Below are 13893 nucleotides of genomic sequence, written 5' to 3'. Positions count from 1 at the left end.
TATGAAGGTCCCTAATGTTGCTTCTGATGCCGAGGACATTAATGCCATACACTCAAATTTTAAAACAATATTTCGCAATCAGTAGAACAGAATCTGCAATCAGGCCGGTTACATCACTGGGCGACTTAAATGGCACAGAATCCAAATCGCGAATTCACTGTTCGCGGGTGGTATTCATTCCTCTCAAGGAAGGAGGGATTATTCAACCCTTTCGAGGGATTATTCGGCCCATTCGAAATATTTCAAGGAATGAACTATGGATTGTCAAGCTTGCTCATGAAGAAGAGTCTTTTTTTACTCGATTTTTTTTCAAACAAAATTTGAACAAGTAAAGTGTTGGTCTTCTGGTACGAATTAAAAATGTTATCCAGAATTTTTGTCCGAGTTCAGTTTGATAATAAGAAATACTTCTTGTCAGAAAAGAAGTTTTTGTTATCTGGAGACATTAAATTAAACCCAGATCCTGCAAAGATTCCTAATCCACTTACCTACGGCCGTGGAATCATGTGCTCATCGAGCACCTATTTTTCTATTATGCAAATTAGATCAGTGATGACGTCATATTGTTTGCAACTAAAAATAGTAAAATACTGAATAAACAATATCTCTAGAAATATTGAAACAGTGTTCTTGAAACTTGGCACTACAAATGTACATCACAAAAGAAACAAAATGGCACTCTTAGTACTGTTGCCATGACAACAGTTTTGCCGCTGGTGCTGTCTTAATAAAAACTGAAATTCCCAGTTTTTGTGTTAAGCCAAGAACCATCTACCCCACCCAACCTAATGATGGGAGTTAGGACAATATGGGAACTACGTCTGTTCGAAGTAGGGCCCTTTGTCTCACTTTAGAGGTTGCAAATAGGGATATTTGGTTTTTTGACAGAAACAGACTGAAGCCGAAAGAGTTGCTATGGCAACAGCACTAAGAGTGTCATTTTGTTTCTTTTGTGATGTACATTTGTGGTGTCAAGTTTGATGAACACTGCTTCAATATTTCTAGAGATATTGTTTGTTCAGTATTTTACCATTTTTAGTTGTAAACAATATGACGTGTTCACTAATCTAATTTGCATAATAGAAAAACGTCAATATCTCTAAAACGAAAGAAGATATTTCAAAAAGAAAAACGACATTCTTCTGTATTTTGAAAGGCTTTTCAAATAAGCAGAAATTATTTTTCATGTCATAGACTATTGACTTGAACAATACTATCGAAATTTAGTTCTCTGAAAAATCGAAGCTCCCAGCCATGCTGTCATCGTGACCTCATTATTCATGACGGAAAGCCGAGAAATTGTACTCACATGTTCAATTTAAAAATTCATGTTTTTAACGTGATCACTTAGGCACGGAGGAACTTGACCAAAGTAACAAAGAGACTCTTAATTAAGGTTAGTGAGCCGATGGAGATTCTAAAACCTCGATAGCAAAGATCTTGTAGAAAATTCGTTGTCTTTTTCTACCTTTATTTTCGAGGCAGAAACTTAAACAGCCAGGTGTCAGGGTTTACTTCCGTTAGTTTCCCATTTTATTTCTGCTAGCAGATAAAAGTATCAGCGACGTTACGTTGCAAGAAGGGAATTTCGTCTTCTTGTGCCTAAACTCACTCAATTACAACACTGTTTCACAAACACTACTTGCAACCGCGCTAAGGGTGATAATTACGCCACCACTTCTGAATTAAAAAAGATATACATTGTCGGTGTCCTCAAAAAAATAGTGGTAAAAGTAAATTGTTCTTTGGGTTTAAAGAGACGACAAAAAACTATTTCTTCAAGTACGTATTTGTTTTTTTTGTTGTTGTTGTTTGTTTGTTTGTTTGTTTTTTGCTTTTTTCTTTTTTGCATTGATTACAATCTATCGTCACTCGTCCGACAATGTTTTTGTTTTTAATGTGGTCTAATTTGCTGTTGATTAACAAGATTTAGCCATTCATAGCTATCGTTCAAGAGGAAGCGCGAGGAATTCACGTTTCCGAAATCAAACCAGCTTTTCGCAAGACTGGCAAAACGCAAAAATTGCTCTTGGCAAACGAAATTCTAAATTTGATAACCTACAAGCGCAAATTTAGTTTTGTGTTGCATTTCTTATATATAACTGGTCGGCTTCAGGGCCCAATTGAAACTTTTGTCTCGTGTTATCGGAGAAAGCGGTTGTGTGTATTCACATTTTACAAATCATTCTAGAAGCCAAGAAAGCTTTCTTTGTAACAGTTACTTAAGATAATATATGACCCTTAAGAAAACTTACTGTTATTATTTTTCGGGACAAACAAAACTGTTTATATTAGGCGGGTGTTTGGCAAGAATCGAAGGGCGGAGTTCCACTGAAAAAGAATTGTAAAAATATGCATATTATTGCTAAGCTTATTTCCACCGCAAAATTTAAACAGGAGTGATACGCGAAGTCCTCTATGTTGGAAGCTGAAAAATATGTTAACAAATTGATCTTAACATGTTGCACTTCTACCTCCACTGTTGAGACATCATCTTTATTTAACTCTTCTTTGTTATTTAATTTGCTTCTATGGGGATTCACTTGCTGTTAAACGGATGATATTTGAAACGACTTCTGCTTTTAAAAGAAGAACTGGAAATACCTCATTTGCTCTTGCTCTTCCTGCTTGATTTTGATAATTTTTATTTTGAACATCAGTTCAATGATGCATTAAAAAAACGAGAAATACCCTCACTTTGTAGTCGACTGAAAAGTCTTCGAGAGCTTTAACTGATCTTCCCCTTCTCTTCTCGCTTACCAATGTTAATATTTTCTCATTTGGAAACGTTTTCCGCTTTGTATTCAACATTTATCTAACGGCTATCGCTATGCACATCTTTTTCTGGAAGAGGGCAGGTAAAATTCTGCCTCATCTTGCGATTCTTGTGACAAATTATGTTTAGATTCAATCGCTGGAAGTACGAGAGCGACCAAAAAAAGTGTTTGTAATTCCTCGAAAGTGTTGATTAAAAATAACTTAACGTTTTTTTGGCAAATTTCCCTCCATTGCAAGCATAGATATCCTTATTTGAGCTAATAAAAGTGAAAACAACTCAGCAAGACACCTCTCCGGCAAAACGATACCTGCATTAATTCTTCAGTTTTCCTTTACAAGTCTGGAAGTTTCTTCATGCGTTTCTTGCAAACGTTTCATGGGCAATCCAAAGATGTCTTAGTTTTCAGTCATCAAAAGTCTATTCAGTTCATATTTCGGTTTGCTTTTCCTCGTCCTGTTTTCTCTTACTGCTCTAATTTTTACTTAGCAGACTTAATCTCAGTGAACAGTGAAATGATTATCTTTCGTTTATAACAACAAGACCTTCTCTTCATACTGTAAATGTGGACGGGGGTCAATAAATTGATATGACGCGAAATTTTTCTATGTAGTCGCCTCAACAATGTTGAGAGAATTAATCGATCTTCCCCTTAAGTGGTCTCCTCTCCTCACCAATGCCAGTATTTGCTCATCCCGAACCGATTATTATTACTATTATTATTATTATTACTATTACTATTATTATTATTATTATTATTATTATTATTATTATTATTGAAACAATAAGCTCTTACTTCAAAAGGTTCAAATCTAAACGCAATTACTCACATCTTTAGCAAAGAAGCGCGAAATGAGACTGGAGTTGTCGTTTAACTATACGCTTAGCGTTAATTTGCTTTGAGGGAAATTATTTCACCTGCCATGTTCACGGTTAAGATATTACTACCAAAAGCTCTATATCTTTTTTAATACAAAGTGGAAATAAACAAAAATATAAAAAAATAATAATAATAATAATAGTAATAATAATAATAATGATGATGATGATCATAATAATAAAAATAATAATAATAATAATAATAATAATAACATAATAACATAACACTGCTGTTCCGACCAATTTCTTAGCACGCTTCAGTGTAATCAAGAAACGCACAAACAAAATTGACTACCTTGTTAATGAAATGCTTTTGTATTCAAGATCTTAAACCAGCACTGAATGTACAGTCTGATTCTCTTCGTGCGAAAGTATTCTTGTAATTAGCTCGGCACTCTCCTATGCAAATTCGCTTCAACTTAGCCTCATCACAAACCGCTTTTTATCTTTAATTATGTAACCTTGATGATGGCGTAAGATGCACCGAAACGTCGGTTTCTATAACTTATATTTCTTGTTTCAACAACAACAACAACAACAACAACAATAATAATAATAATAATAATAATAATAATAATAATACATCAACAAAATCCCTGGCAATATCAACATACATGAACTCCAGAAAATAACTCTCCTTTCTACAGCCATGGTTTGGACTCGCATGCTGCGAGAGAAAATCACCCACAGTGACACTAATAATAACAATAATAATAACAATAATAATAGTAATAATAGTAATAATAATAATAGTAATAATAATAATAGTAATAATAATAATAATAATAATAATAATAATCGGTTCGGGATGAGCAAATACTAGCATTGGTGAGGAGAGGAGATCACTTAAGGGTAAGATCGATTAATTCTCTCTGGATTGTTGAGGCGACTACATAGAAAAATTTCGCGTCATATCAATTTATTGACCCCCGTCCACATTTACAGTATGAAGAGAAGGTCTTGTTATTATAAACGAAAGATAATCATTTCACTGTTCACTGAGATTAAGTCTGCTAAGTAAAAATTAGAGCAGCAAGAGAAAACAGGACGAGGAAAAGCAATAAAGACAGGTGAAGTATCTCCAATTCTGTTATGGAAAACAGAAGTCAGGCAGATGTTATCCATTGAATATCAAAGTAAATATTGATCTCGATTCATAGAAAATTAATAAACGACAGAGGAGAGCCAATAAGGATGGTATATTAATTTAGGATTTCTCAGTCAATACATATTTCAGACTCCAACGCAGAGGACCGCGGATATCTGTTCTTTCAAATATCTGCTTAGAATAAGGTAAGAAGTATATATATCTTAATAAAGTGTATTATCGTTTGTCTCACGATGTAGTCACTTGAGATGTAGATCTCAAGTGACTACATCGTGAGACAAACGATAATACACTTTATTATTGCATCTACCACGATGAATAACAACAACCTTTTCCTATATATATCTTGACACAATTTTACTACCGGTCATTTTTCACAGCTGAGCTTTATTTTTCAGTTTATGATTCTCTTTTTTGTGGACTAAGGAACTGTATGGAAGACTTGCTAACAAATTTATGTGCTAACAATGATTGGTGAAACGTTAAAATATGCATCCTCAGCTATACGCGAAAGGAGACAATTTTTCCTTTACTAGTCCTTATCTTTTTTTATTCGCGCGTTTGTTGCATACTTCTCAATAGGTTCAATTTTCGCCGCTCTCTCTAACATAGTTTTACAAACACTATTTGTAACCACGCCAAGGGCGATGATTATGCCAACGTAAATATACGACTTCTGTCATGCAAAAATTATTGGTAATAGTGTATTGTTCCTGGGACTATAAAGAGATAACCAAACGAAATTTCCCAAGCGCAGTTATATTATCGTTGATCCTACGACGTTTTTTGTTGTTGTGTGGTTTAATTGGCTGTTGATTAATCAGATTTAGCTTTCCATAGCCACCTTTTAAGACGAAGTAGAATTGTTAATTCACGTTCCCGAAATAAAGTCAGCTTTTGGTAAGAATGGCAGAACGCATACATTTCTGTGACGCGACATTTCTTTAGTCTAAGCTGTTTTACTTCAGTCCGGACTTCACAGGTAAACATGGTGATTTGTCGTTCCTTAAGAATTTATGCATCATTATCATATCAGGTTTTCTACATGGTATAGCCACCAGCTTTCTTTATTTTGGAAGTGAGAGTGCCTAATTGTAAACCCTACACGATCAGTTTTAAAATTCTTTGCTGATTACAAACGTAAGCGTTTGGTTCTTCGCTTTCTTTACTAGTTCTATATATTTCTTTTAAACGTCATCTTAATCTGGAGGTAAGACAGGTAAATACAGTAAACGCTTTCAGAAAACGAATCGAAAATTTAATTTCCTTTTCATTTCATAGATAAAACTCTCATTAGTTCGGAAGGTAAAATCCTCAATGTGTTACCGAGTGGAACAATTAATGCCGTTTATAGCACTGCACAGAAGTAATTCAAACGATAATCATCGAAATTGCTCTTTGAAAGTGAAGAATGATCATCGCAGTTAATTTTCCAATTTAGGCAATTAGAAAGAAGAAGCCTGAAAAAAATCAGGGCTTCAACGGGATTCGAACCCGTGACCTCCGCGATACCGGTGCGATGCTCTACCAACTGAGCTATGAAGCCACACATTGGGAGCGAGGTCAATTAATCGAGTTCATATCTTCCCGTGAGGAGTGAAATGATGTGAAGTTTATATGAAATAATTCATATATGAACTCCCTTACCAAAACAGCTGTATTTTTAAACTGATTTTAAACTGTTTTGAACGTATTTTGACGATTTAAACAGTATTTTGAAGTCACTATAGGGTATTTTTGTGCTATTTTGTACAAAATTCAAAATTTTGCTTCTTGTTTGTAATTTATTTCAAGTATAGTTAAAACCTACTTCATGATATTGGAATGATTTTCACTCTGTTTTTAACGTAGTTTGAGCTCAAAACAGGGTTTAAATAGGGGATTTAAAATCTATTTTAATATTACGGCCACAAAAATTTCGTTCAAACAGTTTAAAAATTCTAGTTAAACCCTGTTTTGAAAGTTATGTTGGCAATGGCCGTAGATTTAAAAAGTATTTTACAAATTTTCAGTGTTAAAATAGTCTTTAAATAGGATATTTAAAATGTAGTTGACATGCCAAGAACATAAAATATGTTTTAAATAGGAAGTTTAAAACCTATTTGAGATAGCAATTCATATTATAAGCTTTAAAATACAACCAAAACAGTCTGTTTTAAACATATTTTAAGTTTTAATCAGGCGAGTATACTATTTAAATAGTAGTTTTAAATAATGACAATAATGTCTATCTTAAAAACAGATTTTAAATACACTATTTTTGCACTATTTATAAATCTAGCCCAATGGAAATTTATAATTCAATCAACATAATTTGCATCCCCTTTTTGAAAACTGCTTTAGTGTGTAAGCTTTTAAGACTCTCTCAATATCAAAATCAATCAAAAATTTAGCCAAGCCAAAAACATGAATCTGTGGACAAACAAACCTTTTCGCAAAATAGCACTCTCTTGCCGCCCTGCATGTACATGTATTCCTGTCTTTCTTTTTTTTCAAAGTATCAAGCACTGTTTATAACCAAAATGGCAGGCAAAGACTGAACAACTCCAGGACTTCCCAGAGGAGTTTTTCGATGGGCATTAAAGTAAATCCCAGTCTTCTCTAAAAGGACATGGTCACAGATGCCATGTTTGTTCACAAGTGAGGTTCAGGTTGAGAGCATGTGCTAGGCCGCATGTACATGCACAATATATAAGTTCTGTCAAAAGTGTCATCACTTTAAAAATTTACCAGGAGCAATCAAATCTCTGAAAGCAGCAACTAATAACTCAAGGAAAATTGATCCAAGTAATTGGTTGACATTACTTATTACTGATTGGGGCTACTCCTAATGGCAAAACATGCCATCACTCACAAAGTAGACCAGAATTAAGATCTCACAATCAAATCACAAAAAAATCACATCTACTCAATATTAAAAAGAAAATTTCAAGGTACATGTAACTAGCTTGCAGTAATTAGCAAATTATTGATTGTGGTCAGTCATCATGTACGTGCTTCAAGATTACATAATTTACATACATGTAATTTTGGCAGAAAGTGTCCCACTCACAGTGTGCACGTGAAAGATCTCAAAACAAATCACAAGAAATGACAACCACTGAATATGAAAAAGAAAATTGCTTGTAGTAATCAGCCAGTTATTTATTGTGGTCCCTCATCATGGTATACATGCTTCAAGATCTTGCAAAAGTGCTGTCACTCACAAAGTACACCAAAATCAAGATCTCACAACCAAATTAATTCCTTTTTTTTTTTGTTCTTTCAAACAATTCTTTTTTTCCTGTTTCCCATATGAGCAGTTACAGTTTTCCAGATTTGACAGTCATTTAATTTTGAAGTCAAAAGTGGTTTGAACTAATATTTGTGTACAACAGTTTAGTCATTATTGTTAACAATGTAGGAAATCCATTTTTTTTTTTGTCTAAACAATTGTTAATGATAAAAGTTGTTGTTCCAGTCTGTTATGAGTAGACTTATGTTGAATTTAGTGGTTGGTTTCAATGACAGATGCTGTGACCAGGCTAATATTATGAGAGTCTGTGCTCTGATCTGTTAACAAGAGGCATTCACTACTAACATCACAGCAAGCTGGCAAAAAGCGCCGGTTCCACAATAACTGTGAATAATAATTATTATTGGATGAGGTTGAGCAAAATATCATGATTTGTCAGTGGCAAGCAGATCAATTATTTCCCGAAGCTGAAGGCTGAGGCAAATAATTGATCTGTGACCACCCAGTTTGGTTTCACATTTAAATCACTCTCTGACAGCTCAGCAAAGCGATCTGCCATTTAAATTATTTCACCTGAGAGCTTGGTTTCAATTACGCATGAGAGGAAAATTCAATATTACTTGCAGCAAACACATTTACACGGCACTATGCATGAGCAGATCATTATTTGTAGGCAGTTATTTACATGTCACTTGGTGGGCTCTCAGCCAATGAAAAGGAAGACAAAATGCATCGAATGATAAAAAGTTTTATTTTTCAGTTGTCAACAATAACATTTCAGAACACCTAGAGACCTTTGCACATTTGCTTGGATGCCATCTTGCAAACTAGAGCACAAGCTTCAAGATCTCGCGAACAACAACTACCGAACCAAGACTTGGAACATTTCATTATTAATTATGTACATGAATAAACTGCATTATCCACTTACCCATTCATTCATGTCCTAGTGGGCTATTCTGTAACTGGTTAAATTTACTCTGTTTCTTGAAAATGTTACAAGCAAAAGCGAATAAAGAACCCTCACTGGACCACATAAAAATGCCTTGGTGGTAAATCACACTGGTTCTGCAAATCTTTCCCAACTTAATTGTTTCATCTGCTTCAGTTTCTTGCAAAGAATGAAATACTTCAGCTACATGTAGTTTTCTGTGTTTTCATCCTTCTGTTATTACTTTGTCCTCTTGTCTTTCATTATTTTTTCTTCTTCTTGCCAGGTAATTTCTTCTTCCTGAACCTTGGTTGTGCTTAGCCATATTTTTTGGAAATATATCAACCTGCCACATAAATATAGTGCATTCATCTAATCAAAAATTTGTTGAATTTGAACTACACTGAATGCTTGTCTATCCCCCACTGAAGGTCAAAACTAACATGTGCATGGGGAGAAGTCCCTATCACTAGGCCCTTCAACCATTTTCCAGAGCCCCTTTGTGTGAATATCATTTTTGCCAAGAAATCTACACCCATAATATAGAAGAATGAAAATAATTAAAGTAAAATTAACGATAGAAACAATAGGACGAATACAGGTTGAGTGACACCTAAAGTCGCAACCAAAATGCAAGGATTCGACTGTTCATGGCAGGCTTGATTCAAGCTTGGATTTCATGTGTTATAGCATGCAATTACTCAATACATGAACATGTGTACAACATATTCTTGCACGACAACAAAGTGCGATTCCATTCATTCGAATGTCCCAATTTTGTTCTTCGAGTGTTCGGACCCAATCGTTCGATTAAGTTCGATTGATTTCGATAAAGTTCGTTTAATTGAACGTTCCATTTGGTACGTGATTAGTTATGTCTGGAGCAAAGCCATGCATCTAAGAGAAAGCTTCTTTTATGAATAAACATTTGGCGCATCCAAACAAGAAATCGCCAAGCATTACCCGCGTATGTCTCAATGTAAAATACCTGAAAATACGCTTGAAAAAGTTACGAGGGTTGTAAACAAAAAAATGAAGTTTAAGCAGATAAAATAAACAGATACCGTACCGTTAAAAATCCTGGGCTAAGAACTATATCCAATGTGGCGATCGATGCGATCCTCTTGCTTCGTTTTGGCGGTCGTAACTTTTGGCGCAAACGGATTTTCCGGTCGATTTTCCGCTGACCCGCCGGTGCAATACTCTGATGCGAGCATTTTGGTCAGCTGTGATTGCATGAAACATCATGTGAATCACCACGTGACTTGTTTCCATTTCAAAATTGCTGTGTAAAACGGAGGTTTCGTTCCAGTCGTTTAAAACCAGTGCAACAGTTCATTTGTTTGTTTTTTTACCTTTTACTGGACGAAAAGTTAAGGGACCGAACCGAATCATATGACTCGTGGGTGCAGCGACCATGATTTATCTTTCTGATAGACTTCAACTTGGTAATGTCTCAAGGAAATGGAGGTAAGCCGACCATCTTCTGTCTTGGTGTGTCTTTCATTCGAAAAGATGCATGCACATGTAAATACATGTAACATATCTGTAACCACATCAGCTGTTTTATCGAATTAGATGATTGCCTGTGAAACATAGATCTGAATTTTGAATTGTTCTTCGTCCAGTCTACATAATTAGGTACTGTTCTATATACATGTATGATCGGTTATATGGCAGTTATATGTTTGCAACTGTGTATGCCATTTTTGTGCAGTCGTAAATTACTCATCCATTGTGATCATTTTACTATCTTGACATGGCATAAACTGATCGATCTCTTCGTAGGGCAATTAAAGTGCGAGCTGTGGAAGTTGAATCAAACAGTGTGTTTTTCTTCAAGTGGAAAGGCAACTTTATAGACTTAACATGATAACAAAACATACATGGAGGCTAAAATATTAAACCCTGCAATAACTAAACAATGCAGTAAATGATTTTGTTTTTATTTTCAGCTTTGAGAAACAGGAGATGGAGAGTGGTGCTGCCCTGTTAGGGCCAAAGTCTCTGTGAGTTTGATAGGGGTCTTTCAACTGCCTTCCGGTTACAAAGTTATTGCTGCAATTCTGCAATCGTTGGTAAATTTTTAAAGGAGGAAATAACTAAATTTAGGGTTAGAACAAAGTTTATTTCAAGGGGAACATGGTATGCATTAATTAATTCTTTCATGATTGAATACTGTGGTCTTTGTAAAACTTTACCTCAAATTGCACATGACCTTGACTTGTGACAGCTTGGGTTCCCTATAACTTACTGCAAGTGGTTTTGGTTTTTTAAGCTTCATCTTGCCAGGGCCGGAAAAAAAAAATGAAATCTAGCTGCCCAGTGGGCCAGTATATTTTAGTTTTCAGTTGGCTCCACTAAAATATTACTAATGCCCAATGGGCATGTAGGGTTCATGCCTTATCAACTACATCATTTACTAGTTGCTGTCTATATTCAGTGATAGACTATAACAAAATGAGTTTACTGGCACTATGAAACTAGGTGAAAGAAACTACCAACAGTGACAATTGTTGTGTCAGATACAAAGTATGCTTGGATTTTAAATTAATCCATGCTTTCAACTCACTGTTTTGCTCATCTTGCAGTCTTAAGTTTTGAAATAGGCTTTGATTGGAAATTATCATTCACAAGATTACATGTACTGAGGCTAATTTTACTTGCCCACCTGACCAGACCTCCAACTTCCATTTTCACTTGCCCAAGAGCAAAATTTACTTGCCCCAGGCAATGGGATGTGGGTTTTTTCCCTGCCCTGCTTGCTAAGACTACGAGTATTCCCTCTTTGGCTTAGGGCCTCTTCATATGAGCCCGGTCAACCAGCCTGGCTCATTTTCTGAGATCTCACCTGGCCACTCTTTCCTTCGTAAAAATTTTGATGTGTTCATATATGTATGAGAAGCCAGGCTGGCCCGGTTACTGAGATCTTAGTTTTTGCGTCCAAGATCTCAGTGACCAGGATGAAAATTTTCCCATATGAACGCTCCAGCCCGGGTAACCAGGACGAAACTTTTTAGGCAAAATAGCTTCGCTTTTGCAACACAGCACTTGGGCAGTTACCTCGCTCATACGAAGAGGCCCTTAGTCTATGTATCATGCATGACACAAAAGAAAATCAACATATTTTTCTCGCTGTTTTCATTTGCATCACACACAGTAGACTAAGCAAAAGAGGCCTGGACTACTCATAGTCTGAATATCTGTAGGCCCAATAAGATGGTACAGCTTTAATTGCTACATGCACTTGTACATGTACATAAAACAAGTCCATGACTCAAAATCTAACCCACAACTTGCTTGCAACTGTAACATGGACCACATAAATGATGCAGGATTTAGTTGCAGCCTCAGACATTGCTCAGTGATGAAAGATGAACAAAACCTTTGCACAACATGATCATCACCTACTAAATTTACAAAAGTCACACATAATGAGTTGTACCCTCTAAATTGGCCTAAGGGTTCCCTTGATTAGAAGTGATTGATGCATGTACTGCATGTACGTTTACAATGTATATAGTTCCCATGTACAGACCAGGGTTGTCATTAATTTTTTAGTCACCTGTAGCCTTATTCTCCACACCCATAGCAAATTTGTTACTTTGTGGGTGATTTCTCTAAACAACAGGGAATTTCACCTGTAGCATCAAGGGAAAATCAAGCATACTCAGCCATAACAGGTGTTACGGCTTACAACCCTTAATGACAACCCTGCAGACATAGCATACCAGTACAAGTAAATAACCTGTATTTAGTCTTAAAATGAGTGATATAGAAGATGTTTTATACTAAGTAATGGACCCTTAGCCTCAAGTTCTCAATTGGTATTGATACATGCATGTTCCTTTGACTCCTTTACATTGTTTGCAATTCTTCTTAACAAAGAAAATATGTACCACTGATGATGGCCGTACACTCAAAAATGTTTTGGTTTTTAAAACTGTAGTAACTTTTAGCCTTTTATACAAGTCATGTACAGTAGCCAAAAAAAATATTATCGCAGGCTCAACTGTTATTACAGCTTTTCATATACAGATACGTGTCAGTAAGTGTAGAGCTACATACATTGATTATACAAGTAAAGAAAGAAGTAGAGCCAAGCACCCTCATCAAGCTTGAGTTTGCCCTACACTTACTTCTAGCATGTCATGTGTTGTTCACAGCTAGAGCAAAGTTACATGTAAGTTTAAGATTTTTTTGGCACTATTGTTATGCTGTTTTGACACTATTTTTGAACTATTTTAATACTATTTTTATACTATTTTTACAGTATTTTCATACTGTTTTTATACTATTTTGTGCTATTTTTATGCTGTTTTGTACTATATTACTGTATGCCATTTCTAGACTATTTTAAAGCTATTTTCGTATAATTATTTATATTGTATCTGACATATTTTTTTTTCATAAATGATCCACTTTAATTTTTAAACTGTTTAAAGTACTATTGAAATATGTTTTGAGACAGTGGATTTCAATAGTGTTTTAAACAGGTTTTAACACCTTTAAAATCAGTCGAAAAATATGTTAAAAATATAATTTTGCACCTATTTTAAACCTATTTTGTACAAAATACTTTTAAAATTGTCATTTAAACTAGTTTAAAAATAGTCTTGCAGATTAAAAGCTGTTTTTAAAACGATTTGTGCCCTGTTTTTATTCCGAATGCTGTGTTCCTCGAGAGATTTTTAAAGTAGTTACAGACTATTTTAATTATATTTTTAAACTTAACAAAGGATTTCGAGTTTTGGAATTCTAACTATATTTTTAAAATCTTTTCAAAATACATTTCGAACTTTGTTTCAATAGTGTTTTAAACAGGTTTAAACACCATTAAAAGCAGTCGAAAACTACGTTAAAAATACACTTTTCGCCCTGTTTTTAATCTATTTCATAAAATAGGTTTAAAACAGTTTTTAAAAATAGTATTTAAATACATTTAAAATAGTGTTAGGTTTGGT

At 34.8% G+C, this 13893-nt stretch overlaps 2 long non-coding RNA genes across 2 annotated transcripts; one reads left to right on the top strand and one right to left on the bottom strand.

The window, feature by feature from the left end:
* Positions 1 to 8035: 8035 nt before the first annotated feature.
* Positions 8036 to 10192, bottom strand: LOC149106356 (uncharacterized). The gene is made up of 2 exons (XR_016209857.1): positions 9999 to 10192; positions 8036 to 9275 (listed from the first exon to the last, which is right to left on the bottom strand). It is a non-coding gene; the product is annotated as an uncharacterized LOC149106356 (long non-coding RNA).
* Position 10193: 1 nt separating this feature from the next.
* LOC149106355 (uncharacterized) lies at positions 10194 to 13574 on the top strand. Its single transcript, XR_016209858.1, has 2 exons — positions 10194 to 10399; positions 10885 to 13574. It is a non-coding gene; the product is annotated as an uncharacterized LOC149106355 (long non-coding RNA).
* Positions 13575 to 13893: the final 319 nt, after the last annotated feature.

The sequence above is a fragment of the Orbicella faveolata genome, unplaced genomic scaffold, assembly GCF_042242905.1.
Source record: "Orbicella faveolata isolate gen_17 unplaced genomic scaffold, um_ofav_v1 contig_3, whole genome shotgun sequence".
In the NCBI taxonomy this organism is placed as follows: Eukaryota; Metazoa; Cnidaria; class Anthozoa; order Scleractinia; family Merulinidae; genus Orbicella; species Orbicella faveolata.
Note: the sequence above shows the minus strand (reverse complement) of the source record. Positions and strands in the feature narration are given on the sequence as shown.